Here is a 17694-nt window from a genome sequence, read left to right on the forward strand (position 1 = left end):
CAAAAATAGGTAATTAGCAAGGATACTCACTATCTTCAAGCTTTGAATGGATTGGGTGTCCCAGTATTTGGGGTCTTCCTAGATGTTTTACTGATTCTTATTTTAATTCAGTTGTAATCAAAGTACATACTCAGTAGGAATTCAAACCTTTTAAATATATTGATGCTTATTTTATGACTTAGTATATAATGTATTATGAAAACACCATGTGAACTGGAAACAAATAAATACTCTGCAGTTGTTGGATGTATTGTTCTAAAATATCAGTTAGGCCTAGGTAGTTGATAGTATTATCCAGATACATTCTCAATGTTTTCATATGTCTATTGATTTCTTTAAATCTAGTTGCTCTATCATTTGCTGACAAAGGAGAGTTAAATGGCCTTAAAATGATTTGGAGCTCTCCTTCTTCGCCTCTCTCTTCCAGAGGTCTCCTCTCACTCTGAGGGCCGTAATTGCCCTAGCCCCACTCTTTTCCTCAGGCCAGTAAGACTGCATACTTCCTATGAGAGTTTTTCCCACTTTGTTACTGTGGCCCATCCTTAGGACAGAGGGGCCACAACAGAAAATCCACCCTGTGTCAGCCAGTCCTTTCTTGCAAGTTTTGACTCCCCTCTAAAATCTGCTTACTTTTGCTCTCTCTCGAGTCTTTAAGTTTTTGTTCTGTCCAAAACTTATGATTCTTAACTGCAGGAGGATCAGTCTATTAGACGCTTACTATACCTACATCATAGAAGCCCCTATGCAGACTTAAACTGTTTTTCAATGTTACTTTGTGTGTGTGTGTGCGCGCGTGTGCAGGCTCGTGTGTGTGCGTACATGTTTCTGTCTGAAACCTGATAATGGACTCAGTGTACCCCAAGGTCTCAGGAAGGCCAAAATCCATAAAAAGTTTGATAGGATGAATTCCATGACTCAATAACTCTGGAGTCATAGTATATATAGCAAGAGGAAGATCATTAACAGTACTGACTAGATGTGCCTTTAATTAAGACAATTCTGATGGCTATGTTAGAGGATGGATTTGAGAAAGGAGATCGGTTAGGGGACTAATTTAACAGTCCAAAGGAAAGAATAGGGAGAGGATAGTGGTAGGCATGAAGAGGATGGGGAATGAGTCAAAGAAATTAGAAAGTATACAGGTAAGTAAGTAAGTTACCCAGAAAACAAAAGGAATGTCAGGGTAGAAGTCACAAACATTTTGCCCCCACAGTATTATGCCATTAACACTTCTCTCCATGTTTCTTACATTCACTGCTATCAATCACCTCAGTCTACCTAGAAATGGGAAGTAAGTATTGATCCTGTCAAAACTCTTCCATACCATATTAAAAGTGGGCCTCACTATTCAATCACCACACTCTGGTCCCCTGAGCCAAACTGAATTTATCATTCTTTTCAATATAGAGATCCAGGTTGCCAACACCAACTAATCAGTTAGCATATAATAGGACACCTATCTACTATCCTTGATTTATATTTTGATCAGACTGATCTACCAAAAATAATTTATATATAATCAGACTAAACAAAAATATGTTAAATGATCCCTATTTACACTATCAAGATCAAATTCGTATACTGAGCCACCTAATCTAGCACAACCTACCTATCCAAACTTAGCTATGATTCCTTTACATGTACCTTCACAACTCCACCCAGTACACTTTCACAACATGAAATGTACATTTCTATCTGCAAGGCTTTGTTTATGCTATCGCCTTGCTAAAAAATCCTTATAATCACAATTGTAGCTAAAATTCTTTTCTTCAAGACTCAATTCAAGTCCCACCCTCACAGGTCCTTGCACTATCTCCTTCCAAAATATTTCTATAACATACCTAAGCTAACAGGTATTGTTAATCATCTTTTAATGCTTATGCTCTGTATACTGAACCAAACTAAAACAACATGAGTATAAGCAACTCACTGGTCATCAGGGAAATGCAAGTCAAATCCACAATGAAATACCATTTCACATCCAGTAGGATGGCTATAATCAAAAAGGTAGATGATAACAAGTGCTACTGAAGATATGGGAGGACTGGAGCTCTCGTACACTGTTAGTGGTACAATCACTCTGGAAAACAGACTTGCAAAAGGTTAAACATTCTTACTATATGACCTAGCAACTGCAATCCTAGGTATATACCCAACAGAAATGAATACTTAGGTTCACACAAAAATTTGTACACGAATGTTCATAGCAGCATCATTCATAATTGCCAAAAGATGGACACTGATGAAGGGATGAACAAAATGTGGTGTATCTACATAGTGGAATATTATTCAGCCATAAAAAGGAATGAAGTACTGATACATGCAACAATATGAATGAAGCTTAAAACCATAATCTCAAGTGAAAGAAGCCAGTCACAAAAGACCACATATATGATTCCATTTATACGGACTATCCAAAATAAGCAAACCTGTAGAGATAGAAAATATATTAGTGGTTGCTTATGGCTGAGGAAAAATGGGGGCTTGAGGAGTAACAGCTAAAGGGTGTGGGATTTCCTCAGAGGTAATGAAATATTCTATGATTGTGATGATGGTTGGACAACTCTGCAAACATACCAAAAGCTACTGAGTTGTACAATTTAAATAGACGAATTTTATAATACGTGAATTATATCTCAATAAAGCTGTTATCTAAAAAGAGGGGATATGAGAGACATGCTGGAAGTCTTCCACTGAGAAGGGAATAACATGATGCACTAATTTCCAACATATCGAACCATATATCAGATCTTCAAGGTCTAGAAGAGTTCAGTATCTGATATACTTATTTTCTTCTCACTGATAAAAATCACAATTATAAATGCTAATTGTAATAATAATTAGGACTACTCAGAGAACTGTAAAAAGGAAGACTAAGTTTCAGAAGTCATGTTTTAAGATGAATCTGCATCAACTTTCCTTTACTTGATACTATGATCGGATTTATATTTAAACTGCAGTAGTGGTCATAGTAGTGAACTTGGATAATACAAAGACATATAAATAGAATCACTCTTGACTTGCCTCATGGTTCCTGCAAAGCTCTTCTACTCTTCCAAAACTAATGATCCAAACTACTGCCCCCAACTCTGCTCATATCCTTTCCCTCTTTCTCCACCTATCAGATACAACACAGCCTTTAGTACTAATCAAGTCCCACCTACTCAGAAAGATCTCTAAGACTCTAGCCTAAATTCAAAACATTTTATTTAGGTAAATATTTTACATTATCCTTTTTACACAGCTATCTTATATTGTTTTTTCATATAACATTTCCACATAAATGTCCTATCTCCTCAAGTCTGTAACTTTCCTGAGAGCTGACAAGTCCAATTGTTTCATATTTGGTACAGTAACATGTCCACATTAAGTGAGTAAAATAAACACTTGATTAACTACGGGGGTAAACTGTGGCAGAAGATATTTAAGGCCAACTGACACAAACAATCCCAAATGCTCAGACTAACCCACTATCCCTAAAGGTTCAGTATTTTTATTCTTTCAATAGACTTTTGGGTCTGGGAACCATGAATTATTTCAGTGAAAGCAGGAATAAATAAGTCCCTGAAGTGGCTATGGGTGTTTTTACAGAGATCTCAACAGAATAAGACAGAAGCTGGTGTTCTAAGCAGTCTAGCAGGGTCTTTCAACCTGAGAAAACCAGAGACATAAATAGCCTCATTAAATGATTGTTTCTTGGCACATGCTAAGGCTCTACATTTCACACAATATGTGCAACTCAATACACATGGACACAACTGGAAAAATGCTTCCCCAGCTGCAATGAAACTACTCTTTCCCTCAACTTCTAATCTGAGGAATTCCTAGAAAACCATATAAAGCCATTCAAAATGATATTAATGAGGATATAATTACATATAAATGAATTGTAGATCTGAATTTGAAAAAGCTTATGAATCATTATTCTCCTTTATACTGCTAAATACACTTTTTGCAGGAACATATAAACCCAACACAGATGTGAACACACAGACCTGCCAAAACAATTCTGTCATTTCTGGTTTAAAATAACTAGGTAATTTTGATTATTGTGCTTACTCATGTCTCAAAAGAGACAGCACAAGTACTGTCTAGTAGTTCTTAAATTGCTTCTCCAAGCTTCTTAAGTGTGGGGACACCAGGACTCACGTGGTGCTGCAAATGGAGGAGCGTCTGTGCCAGCACTGAGAAACAGGAAGCCTGCCTCCACCTGCCTTTGCTAAGGTTAAGTCTAGGCTGAAGAAGTACACAACGGTGGGAAAGAGTCTTGCAAACTCTCCTGGAAATAGTGATTTAAACACACACTCTGCTCAAAACTATATACCCATCTAGACCTAAAACAACCCACTGATGGACAGCATTAGGATCAAACTAATCTCTACAAGTAAACTCACTTTACTCAGTAAAACTCAGTAAAATAAAATTACTGGCTGTTCAACATAAGAAGTTAGTTTTTCTAAAATATTTTCTCAACCATCTTTAGAAAAAGGTGAAGAACCAAAATATCACTTAAATTTTTATTTTTCTCGAGAACAACGGAGGACCACAGCAAGAAAACAGGTCCTAGAGATCAAAATAACCAATATGCAAAGAAAAGGATATGGATGAATTAAAGTCAGGCTTAGGAAAGATTTCACACAAGGTATTTACTCTGTACCTAACCCAGCTTTTCTAATCCAACACAAGGGTCCTACCTAAGATTAACCCATTCAGGCAACAAATATTTTCTGAACCCCTTGTGTTCCCAGTACATTTTTCTATCAAATGATACAGTCTCAAACTGGGGTAAGAAATCTGATTAAACAGACAAAAGATTAACCAGATTTGAATTTAAAAGGCTCTACTTGTTTATTTATTTATTCATTCTTTTCATTCAACAAACAGCTACTAAAAACCTATTACAATGACAGGCAACCCTGACAGATATAAAGACACAAAAATGAATTAATATATATTCCCTGCCTCTGTAAAGGTACATCATACGGTGGGGAAAACAAACAATATGACAGTGCAGCGTGCTCAGTGCTATGACAGCATGAGGACAGGTTGCTCCGGACACACACTTTGGAGCACCTGACTTGGTCCCAGAAAACCTAACTACCCACTATTTTAGGCCTTATCAAATAAAAGCAACAGTTCTCCCATGGAGGAATCTGTGTCTCTGGAATTCATGCTGATCATTTAAACTAGTTTTTCTACATTCTGATTTGGGAGAAACACACCAAAACAGAACCAGAAGGAAACAGTTCTGACTCTGCTGCTACCAAGCATTGAGAGATAATCATCTATGGGTCTCTCATGTTTCTGCACATCTTAAATCAGTTACTCTTCCAGATTATCTTTCAAGGATGTCAACACAGCATACAGCCTTAGAAGACAGACAGTATCTCCCCTGGGGGCAATGAACAGACTTCCTCCTGACCAGGTTAATAGAGACAACGTTTCCCTCTGGGTGAAGGCTGGGCAGGTTTGCCAGGAGTCTTCTTCCTAGCTCTGACACAAAGCTACCCTGTGGACAGCTCCAACCTGGGGACACCTTCGCATGGCCCCTGTGGAACCTCAGAGGCAGGGGAACCAATGCAAACTTGAAGCTCATGCGGCCTGCTGTCCCATGAGTTGTCTAGCAACATATATCAAAATATGGCAGGCTGGGCTTCCCTGGTGGCGCAGTGGTTGAGAATCTGCCTGCCAATGCAGGGGACACGGGTTCGAGCCCTGGTCTGGGAAGATCCCACATGCCGCGGAGCAGCTGGGCCCGTGAGCCACAACTGCTGAGCCTGCGCGTCCGGAGCCTGTGTTCCGCAACAAGAGAGGCCGTGACAGTGAGAGGCCCGTGCACCGCGATGAAGAGTGGCCCCCGCTCGCCTCAACTAGAGAAAGCCCTCGCACAGAAACGAAGACCCAACACAGTCAAAACTAAAATAAATAAATAAATAAAAATTTAAAAAAAAAATATGTCAGGCTAACTCATGGCAAGTAGAGTAGAATCTCAGACTCTTCATGGTTCTTGAAACCTAGAAATAATTTTTCTCTTTTCAGTAAAAGAATAAGAAAAGCCAAATTAACCTGCAATTTCCACCACAGAACAGGGCTAGTTAATGGGAGGTGGGGAAAGGAAGAGAGGAAGAGTAACCCAGTATACCACGTCTAATCCTGTAACTGTAAATCCATTATAAATCTGGTTAGCTAAGCTGGTGTTAGCAGACAGGCTAGAAATTAGATAGGTAGGTAGGCTCCAGGACACTGATGCCATATTCTTGGGCAATATGTGAAGGAGGAGAGTTAGAAATAGACTATTATTTCTAAAAACACACACTGAACACCACTACTTTGTTCAAGTTATTAAATAAAATTGTTCAATAGCTATTAAAACATGTACTACTAAGTATGCTTGAAATTGAGTCAACCTAAAAACACTTAATGGAAAATAGTAAGGAGAAAATAAGATTCACTAAAGGTCAGCTTTTCAGATTTCTTAAAAAAAAAAAAAAAAAAGTTCAGTCTCAGAAGATTTGGGTGGGGAGTAGAGATAGAGAACCTAATAGAAATTTACCTACTCTCTGATTTGTAAAGTTCTACTTTATGGAATGTCAGCAGATAGGAAAAACAGTCCAGATAGATTAAAAAAATGCAAAAAAAAACAGTGCTGAACCACACCACAGGAGAGAACATTATTCAGCAAGTTCTTACTGTTTTTGGAATATGCAACCATTTCCTACAACAAACATTCTGAAATTAGTATACCTCCAAATTAGGTAGCACAGCAAGGAAGAAAGCATTCCTCTGCTCTGTTGCTTCCTATGACATAAACCAGCAGACATGAAAATGCGTGCAGATGGAAGAATTATTCTAATTGTGATCACACAAAAGAAATAATGGGAAATATGCCATTTTAATTTAGAAAACAAACTCAGGTAGGAATTATTATTTGGAGGCAGGCTCTATATTGACTGCCACTGAGAAATTAATTGATTCGCTTATTCCACCAATGTGAGGGGTGGGGAGGGAACAGACCAACAGTAAGAAAATTTTATCAAGAGCAATTATCCCTGAAAATATGAGCTGCATCCTTTATGTGCTCTCAGAAAAGTTGCAATACATGACTTCTATCACATTTGCCAAATGCTTAGGATTTTCTTCATATATTCCAGGGACATTTACAGTGCCCAGTATAGTAAGGCACTTGTTTCTGGAGCTTAAAATCAATGCATTGTAAGAATCACCACTGTATTGGCTTTATTAGAACTGTAACAAAATATCACTCTGTTTTCAATCATTTATTATGCCAAATAAAAACCAGCAGATTCTCTGCCCAACAGTATATCAGGTCTGTCTGTCACCTCTGTTCTAACAGCCAGCAGGCAAGCTAAAAGAAGAAAAGAAAGGAAAACAAACCAAAAACAGCAACAGCGTTCTTGGGGAGAAAATGTCCAGAGATTGATGGTCTGCCTCTTGCTTAATCGAGATAAATTTTTTATTCTATGGCAAAACACTCCCAGCTTGAAAAATAAATAAATTTTTTTAAATTCAGTTTATTAAAACTTCATCGTAGATGTTTCTAATTATGATTTGTTTAGGAAGAGCTACATTATTGTTTTCTTTCATTTTGATACTAAGGATGAAAGTGCTGTCAATGAATGCCACAGGAGAGGCTCATTGAAAGCAAATGACCCCACGCTAGAAACAAGCATTCAGTGTCTACCATGTAAAAGATGCTGCAGAGGATGCAGCTACAAGCAAGAAGTGCGGGGACTTCCCTGGTGGTCCAGTGGTTGAGAATCCGTCTTGCAATGCAGTGGACGCCACTTGGATTCCTGGTCGGGGAACTAAGATCCCACATGCCGAGGGGTAACTAAGCCCGCACACCACAACTATAGAGCCCGAGTGTTGTAAATACAGAGCCCACGCGCTCTGCAGCCCATTCACCACAACTAGAGAGAAGCCGGCGCACCGCAACAAAGAGCCCACGCGCCGCAAATACGACCTGACACAGCCAAGGGAGATACATCTTACTACACATTTCTCTGTATAGTCAATGTGCCTACCAAAAGCCCATTTACCAATCATTTCTCCCTCTTAATCTTTCCTTGTTTAAAGTGCACAACTTAAACAAGGAACTAATACCAAAAAGGGCCAAGGAACACTCATATCCCAACTGTGGTGGTATCCCTTACAGGGCCAAATCCCATTCATCAAAAATAACCCAAAAGCCATGGAAGGGTTAAAGAGAAACTACACAGTTTTCTAAATGACAAACAGTATGTTCCATTCATTAAACATCATTCATTACACAAACACCCCACAACACTGTATTCTATTATGGCCACACAAACAGAAGAAATGGGGAGAAACAAAAAAAAAGAATACAGAAAGAGGCTTTATGATCAAATAGTAAAAGAGAAGATAATCATCTAACCCAGAGAGAGAAAGAAAAGGCAGGAAAAAAGGTAGAGAAAGAAAAGAGCCAAGAAAACGTTCATTTCACTTTTTTAGTAATTTTTCTTTAATCTATTTTATAACATTATTGGTGTGCGATGAATTGGAAATTAAAATGCTAGCCCTTCAGCAAACATAGCTTGAGAAGTATTGCCCTAAAGACTTTAAAATTTTAAACCATCATGAAATCACTATGCTAATCTTACACTTATTTTGTAAGTATGTAATTTATGCTTAGACTTTACTTTTACTGAAAAATAGGCCTTTCTTAATATACAGGTATCCCTGTTCCCACTGAACTTCACTGAAGTGCCACTGCTCTGACCAATTTACTTCCTAGCGCCTGCTCCCAAGAGGCTCTGAATTCTCTTTCCATTCCCCTACCAGGCTTAGCTTTCAAGTGCAATTAACCAACCGGCTATTCACAACACATGCTCAGGGCACCAGCAAAACTGGAGTATTTTAAGAAAAAATGTTTCTGAAATAACATATTTCAACAAAAGCAATGAAGTGGTCATCATGGAAAAAATAATAACTTGAGGACTCTGTTTTAAAATGTGGTACTCTTTTTGTTTCAAATTATATATGGGCAGAGGAAGCACCATAATCTTCAGTGCTGAAAACATCTAAGGGTCTTAATCTAGCAATAGTAGAAGAGTGCCTTACACACTCACAGGGAGGTGCCTCTCACCATCCTACTATTTGAAATGCTCCACCCCACCCCCTTACCGTGCTTCATTTGTCCCACAGCACATGTTTATAGTTTTTGCCTATCTCCCCTCACTAGAACATAAAACTCCATGAGGAGAGGGAATGGTGATGTTTCAATGCCTAGCACATAGCAGGTATGCAGTAAATATTTGCTGAAGGAGTGAATTTTTTTTTTTATCTCATTAATGCTTTATTTAACAAGCCTTCCTTTCACCTAAAATAGAAACTTTCATGATAGGAACAAAGCTTCACATCAAAGCAAATGTGATTTAACTCTGCCTGTCACCACCAGATGGCACTAGCTTCAACTGCTGCCTTGGACTTAAGACACAGCATGGATTTTGGAAGCTGTGTTTCAAAAACATACACTGAAAAGAACAAAGTCAAAAGTGAAATACATTTGGACAAATTTAAGAGTTGGAAAGAAACTTAACAGTTAAATCCAGTGTGTTACCACAAAGACAGTCCTCCCATTAAAAAGCTTTAGGTAAATATACATATACTGATGGCTTAGACTCAAGAACAAAGGATCTCACAAAGAGCATATTGGAACTAATCTGTTCATCAGCAGAAAACCTGGCATATTAGTCTAAATTCTCTATAGTTATATTTGTTTTATACACACACACACACACACACACACACACGTACAGAAGCACCTGTTGATGACTTTGAAAAGCTCCTTATTTCTGATTATCCTAACAGTCAAGTTCAAGGGCGACTTATATGACACTCTTCAAGAATAGCCTGTCCTATATCAAATTTCTGTCATTACCTCCACTTTACCTTAAAATGAAGATAAGCATACCCTGATAAATGTAGTTCCTGAAATTTAGGCTATAAAAGTAGGTCATGAGAAAATCCAGTACTAGTCAGCAGTTCCTTTATACACTTAATATGTATAGAACTAGGAAATGAAGAGAAACAAGTTGAAATATTTTTGATACAATAATGATGCAGCATGTGAAAGAATAAACATCAAGCCAAAAACTTTTAGCTTTTCATTGAGAATTTACATCCTTAGGAAATCACTTGCATACAAAACTCAAATAGGGGAGAAAAATATATATATACATATACATAGCAACTCAGTATGTACACTTAAGCTTCAAGTCACACAGTAACTATTCCTTTTGAATTAGAATGAAGCTTATAAGAATTAAGCACAGGATGCAAAAAAAAAAAAAAGCACCTGTAAGAAGACAAAAGAACATATATACCAAATCTATTTGAGCTACTCAACATTTAAGATTGTGTCCACTTCATGGTACCAAAAAATTGAGAATAAAGTCTCTTGACTCCTAGGTTTTATTTTAAAGAGTTTTCCCTTCTGTTTAATTCAACAGCAATATATAAGACCCTTGCATACAAAGGTTATGACAATCTCAGGAATCACCAAGAGAAATGGAAATTAAGACATTCAAGTAGGTATATTATGAGGAGCCAAAAAGAAAAGTACTAGCAAAATAGACAATTGGAATCCAGAGGTCAGTGGGATAAGTAAGTAAAGAAAAGACTTCAAGGAAGAGGCAAGATCAGCCGTGAATCTTGAAAGGTAAGATGTGAAAGGCTGGAATGGTGAGAATATCCTAGGAAGGAATCCCTTCAGTGTAAGTGGAAACTCACACTGGGAAGAATGGGCTGGACTGGTAGTTTACCAGGGGAGGGGCTAGCTTACAAAGCCCACCTGAAAAGGATGAACTGAAGGGAGGCATGGAAGGTCAACCATGTGAAAAAAACAGACCTGAGAGAGGTTCACAGGAAGGTGACTCAGAAGAACAACATTTGGGACCAATTACGAGGCTTATCCCACAAGCCAAGTCTGAGGTGAAAACGGTGTGGGACAGAACAGTGGTAGTGCCAGTGGGAAGTAAAGAGGAACACTAAAAGTAAAGAAGAACTGCTAAAATGTAGGAATGACAGGAATCGAAAAAAGCACAGTCAAAACAGTCCATGGGCCTGGGCACAACAAATTCCAGTTCTGCCACTTCACCAACTGTGGGGCATTAGGCAAGCAATAGAACTTTTCAAAGCCTCTGTTTCTTAACCCACAAAATGGGGATAATACTGTGCAAGGTTGTGGAGAGTTTAAGCAATGAGATGCAATATTCAAAGGCATGGCAGATTATAGAAAACCAAAAGATGATCATCATTTCCTGATCTTCTTCTACAATAACATAGTTGTCTGCAAGAAATTTCTGGAAATAAGTTAACATGGTTCATTCCCATTTTTAAATTAAATAATTATGGGGCTAAAAAAACAGCTAAATCAGCACTCTCCTAAAGCAGCTCATCAGCATGCCCAGTCACTCCCCAAACAAGGGCGTTACTTTCTCTAATGCCATTTTTTTAAAAATTTTTATTGAAGTATAGCTGATTTACAATGTTATATTAGTTTTTGCTGTACAGCAAAGTGAATCAGCTATATATATATACATATACCCACTCTTTTTTGATTCTTTTCCCATATAGGTCATTACAGAGTTTTGAGTAGAGTTCCCTATGCTATATCGTAGGTCCTTATTAGTTATCTATTTTATACACAGTAGTGTGTATATGTCAATCCCAATCTCCCAGTTTATCCCTCCTTCCCTTCCCCTGCTGGTAACCATAAGATTACTACATCTGTGACTCTATTTCTGTTTTGTAAATAAGTTCATTTGTACCATTTTTTTAGATTCCACATATAAGCAATATTGTATGATATTTGTCTTTGTCTTACTTACTTCACTCAGTATGACAATCTCTAGGTCCATCCATGTTGCTGCAAATGGCATTATTTCATTCTTTCTTATGGCTAAGTAATATTCCATTGTATATATGTACCACATCTTCTTTATCCATTCCTCTGTCAATGGTCTAATGTCCATTTTTAAATCAACAGTCTTAAACATATAAACAACATCCATAACCTAATATCTTCTTTATAATATCTTCTAGAGGTATACTGCACAGTATTAATAGCCACAAGAATACTGCCAGTTAACTGGACAGAGAACTCCACCCAGAAAAATATTCATATAATAATGAATTTCATTTAATGACTCCACATGAAATATCTACTACTAACATCATTTTTAGTTTTATTTATAACCAATTGATTCATTTCCACAGGGCACTGTGCTTGCCTAGTTATGGTCTGATTATACCAAATTATAAGTTCTCCTTAAATACCTGGCTATGACATCACCTGACCTGTGGTATCAGTGTAGGCCTTAGCACTCTCCAGATCAATGCAGGACACTGAAAATGTGAAAACTGCTCTATCAACTATGCTAAAATCAAAAAGTAGTCTTGTTTCCTGATACTACACCTGGAATAAATAAAATGCATCACTTTTTCTCTCTACAATGCGACCCGATTCAGAAAAAGCCTTTATTTTTCAGCAGTACCTCGGACACTGCCTAGCCATTGCATTGGCAAAGTTCTATCAACCCTTTACCTGTATGTTCCTATTATACTTCATCAAGTGGAAATAACAGCTAATTTTAACCATGCTCCTTCTACATACACAAACTGTGCTGGTTGCTTTCTATCTCTAAGCATCACAATAACTTTGCCAGGTAGTAACTTTACAGAGATGGACACTAAGCCTCAGAAAGGCTAACTACTGAAACTAAACATCATACCAGAAATAGTTCCCCACACTAAACACACACTTTCTTGTGGCCATGGTTTTGCTCATTCTGTACTCTCTGCTTAGAATGCTTTTTCCCCTTCCTATTAACTCATATCCATTCTTTAAGGCTCAACTTCCCTCAGGATGTCTTCTCTACTGTGGTGCCAATGTCAACACTTTAAAACGTTTGGTTTCAAGAATCAATAAATGAACAGAAATCTAGGATTCTGTACTGAATTTTTGGTTTAATAATCTGCTAGGTTAACTAAAGTATAAGGCTCTGAAACTTACTAAGAACCTAGCACAGTCCCTGGCACCTTGTAGGCACTCAGTAATCACTGCTGGGAGGAGAAAAAAAAGAAAGCGAGAAGGGAGTGAAAGGGAAAAGGAGAGGAGACAAGAGGCAGAAAAATCCCAGCTCCCAAATATCGGAATCTTGATGCAGAACTTCTAATATATTTATAAGAAAATACTCATAAGCAACAATTTAATAATAAAGTTAGCTAACCTATGTTTTACCACCAACAGTGAGTTCTTAAAATACTAAGAATTTTGTGCCAAAATATAAAATTAAAATGTAAACAGAATATAGATTCAGCTCTAAGGACAAAGAATAATTTATGAGTATCACTCAAATCTTAACTAAGACTGATCTATGTTTACTGTTGAGAAAGCCTTAAAAGGACACTTGCTGAGCTAAAATGGAATCCACCTATCAGTCTCATTTCTAAACAACTGTAAAATGTGAGAGAGAAAAGTATTTGCTTGGAGATTTCATTCTCATTATTTAAGAACATGTTTTAAAATCATTTTCAATTTCAACATTTTAATTATATATTCACGCTCTTCTCTAACACTGTCTCTCGGGAAGCTAACTTTCCATACACACAACAGCCAAGAAAGCAAGGCAAAACAAAAGTCCCTTCCCTATGGTGGGAGGTCAACCAACCTTCTCTTACTACCGTAGTGCCTAATCAGCCCAAGTGTGCTCTCTCCCGCCCATTTCTTTCACGGCTCCATCACTCATGACTCCCTCTCCAATGCTAAGGAGATCTGTTTCTCTGTCAATGCCCTGAACCTGTCAAATGGAAAAGAACTGTGACAGGGCAGCCTTCCAGAAGATATCACTTGCTCCTCGCACTCAGTACCTCTCTTCTCCATTTATGCCCAAGTCTAAAGAGGTAAACTTATCAATTCTCTATTCAAAGTGTCTGCACACAATGGGTAGCCCAAAATTATCTACAGTGCTGTCAAGTACACTGGCACTACCCGTTTACAGAAAGTAAACCACACACAAATGACGGTAGGCAACAGGATAAAAGAGAAAGAGAATGTGATCTGACATCAGGGATAGACTGGAGTACTAACTCCACTACTGTAACCTTGGAAAAGTCACTTAAAAGTCTCTGAAATTTTAAATAATAGCATCTACCTTTCCTGTCATGAGGATAAAATGAATACTTGCAAGGAAAGCACTGGTATATGGTAAAATACCAAAAAATATATTATTTTATTAATGATATGATATGATAAACAAATTCCATGTAATCTGTAATCCAGTGTGTTCCCACTGACTCCAAGTCTCAACTGAGTTCTACAACTGCTCCAAGGGAGCAAGAAATGAGGAAAAAGATAACAAGACAAAGAGAACAGCCTGTGATAGAGGTAAGGAAACCAGTTCCCTTGCATGCCTGGTATGCTGTCCCTAAAGAAAATTCTAAAACAGGAGCAACAAAAATATTTGAACAAAGGCAGCAGTGTCTGAAAAAGTTTTGGGTTGGCCAAAAAGTTCATCCAGGTTTTTCCATAAGATGTTGTGGAAAAACCCAAACAAACTTTTCAGCCAACCCAATACTTAATCTCTCAAGAAGAACAGATTCATTTACACATGTAAATGATAGTATTATTTCCCATTTTGTGTAAGGTTTGTTTGGTTTTCTTTACTTTGTCAGATCTATCCTTAAAAACAGGTAATAAAAGAAAAAAACAGCTTCCAGTGAGTGATGGTTGCAATGCAATACGAAAATATAAAATGCCAAAACAAAGGCTAAATAGGAAAGTCAAGTTGAGATTGTGGATACAAAATCACACTCAAAACCAAATGCCTTGAAAACATGATAAAGAACAACAACAACAAAAAAATGACAATCTGAGTACAAATAAGTATTGATTTTGAAAATCCAAAGGCAAATTAACAGGTAAAGTTGACAAGCCTTTCTATTTCTATTTCAGCTGAAGAGCCAATAATTTTAACTCTACTTTTTGTGTATAGTACTAGGAAATGTGCAGGAAGATACAGAAAAACATTACTTTGTTGGCTTCTTAAAAATCCTGTAACTGCCCCAAAAGTTCCCTCACATTTGACACAAACACCATAATACTTTCCGTTTGTTATGGTTAAAAAAAAAAAAAAAAAGCAGGTATTTTAAAGATAGAACTTTTTATAGTATGCTATGCAAATGTATTCTTAGTTAACAGAATTTTACATCATTACTATTAGATATTTTTATTTACTATCTAAATTACAAAGCTTGGCCTGCACAGGTATATCATTCAAGTCAAATAAATAAGTCATTTCTGCTCATGTTTATAGAAAATTCAACAATACCTTTTGAATTATTGTTAAGTCAATCAGGCAAATCATACTTAGTTTCAAAATATAGATTTCAAAGAATATACTCTACATATATGAATTCTACATAATTCACAGCAAACAAAACTATCAAAGTGAAAGAAGATATGCGTGATTCACTTATTCATTCATGAAACATTTGTGAAATCTGCACTAGGTCCTAGACACTGTATCAAGCCGTGAACACACACTGGTCAGTAAGACAATAATTTCAGGAAATTCAAAATCCAGTAAGGAAGGCAGGCAAGAAATGTGGTGGGAGCTATAAAATAATTAAAAGCCAGGAATAGTAATTAAAGTTTAAGGACATCTTACAAATCGACAGGAAAGACACCAATATCATAAGAGAAAAAAAGAGAGAGGAAAACAAGCAATACACACACAAATTATACAATGGATAAATAAATGAACAATGTTCAGTAACAGAATCAAGGAAAAATAAATTCAAATAGTAAGTTTGAATTTCTCATTAATTGTTTGTTTCAAAACAGTAAAAACATGTGGATATTCAGTGTTGGTGTTAGTAAATGGGCACGGACGTAAAGCCAGTGAGACAATGATCAATATGACCTCTCTGCAGGACAGTTTGGCAAAATGTATCTAAAGCTTTTAAAACATGTCATGTCCTCAAAGTCATTACAGGAAAACTACGAGCCAATGTCCCTTATGAACACGGAAGCAAAGGCCCTTAACAAAATATTAGCAAATAGAGTCCTGTAATAGATAAAGGAAAGCACATCACGAATGAGTGAGGTTTATCATAGGAATTAAAGGTTGGTTCAACATTAGAAAAATCAATGTGCTGACAGAATAAATAACAACAACTCTATGTCCACCCTAACAGTTGCAGAAAAAGCATCTGACAAAATTCACCATCCATTTCTGATAAAAACACTAAACCAGCCAGAAATAGAATGAACTTCTTCAACCCGTTAAAAGCATTTACAAAAAACCTACAGCTAACATCGGATGTAATGGTAAAGGACTGAATGTTTCCCCTCCCTAAGATAAGAACAAGACAATGATGTCCATTCTCACTACTGCTGTTCAACATACAGTGTAATCAAGTAAGAAAATGAAATAAAAGACACACAGATTGGAAAGGAAGAAATGAAACTATCTTTATTCACAAATACCATGACCAGCTACAGAGAAGATCTAAAGAAAACTCCAAAGAATCTCAAAAAACAGCCACAAGAACTTAACAGGACCGTTTAGAATGACTGGTACGCAAAAACTGTACTTCTATATTCTAGCAACAAAAAATAAGAAACTGAATTTTTGAAGTATTTATAATAGCATTGAAAACTATAAAATAGTAAGAGATGGATCTAACAAAATATGTGGTAAGATGCACATGCTTAAAATTATTAAAAAATGCTAAAAGATATTAAAGAAGGCCTAGATAAATGGAAAGATATGTCATATTCATGAATCGGAAGAGTCAATATTGTTAATTCTCCCCAAATAGATTTATAGATTCAATGCAATCTCAATGAAAATATGAAAAGACTTTTTGTAAATATTAACTAGCAGATTCAAAAACTTACATGGAAATGCAATGGTCTAAAAATGCTCACAATTTTTTAAAATATCAAGTTGGAAGACTAACACTATCTGACTTGAGATTTACCATAAAGCTATACTAATCGACACCAGTGTTATTTATGAAAGGATAACTGTATAAAACCAAGTGAGTCAACACAGAGACCTACACGTACATGGTCAACTAACTTTCAACAAAGAGTCAAGGTAACTAGAATGGAAAAAGGACAGTAATTTCAGAAAACAGTACTGGTTCAACTGGACATCCACATGTGGGGAGGGAGGCATTGGAACCTCAACCCTTACCTCACACCATACACAAAAATTAAATTGAAATGAACACTAGCCCTAAACTCAAGTGCTAAAACTATAAAAAGTCCAGAAGAAAACGTAAGAGGAAACCTAAATCAGACTTCAAAAAAACAGATTATTGGTCAAGATATGAATATTAGAGTGAGAATACCTAGATTCAAACTCCAACTTTAGCAATAACTAATTGTGCACCTCACTATTTTATTATCTCTGTATCTCCGTTTTTCTCCTCTTACTTGTATAATGATAGAGTACCTACCTAGAGGGTTATTCAAGGACCAAATGAGATAATGTTTAGAAAATGCCCAATACATAAAGTACTTAGTAAGTATGTTTGCTACTTTTAAAATTTTTATTTAGTTACTTAAAAAAACACCTATCCAAGTTTCATAGTTCAAAATTTAATATTTCCTATTGTGACTCTTAGAATTGTATAAAA

At 36.7% G+C, this 17694-nt stretch overlaps 1 protein-coding gene across 2 annotated transcripts in view; it reads right to left on the minus strand.

Annotated features, from left to right (window-relative positions):
- Positions 1–17694, minus strand: part of DDX10 (DEAD-box helicase 10) — a 248912-nt gene that overhangs the window by 180917 nt on the left and 50301 nt on the right. The window lies entirely within an intron of this gene.

The sequence above is a fragment of the Balaenoptera borealis genome (genome assembly GCF_965194805.1).
Source record: "Balaenoptera borealis genome assembly, chromosome: 11".
Lineage (NCBI taxonomy): Eukaryota > Metazoa > Chordata > Mammalia > Artiodactyla > Balaenopteridae > Balaenoptera > Balaenoptera borealis.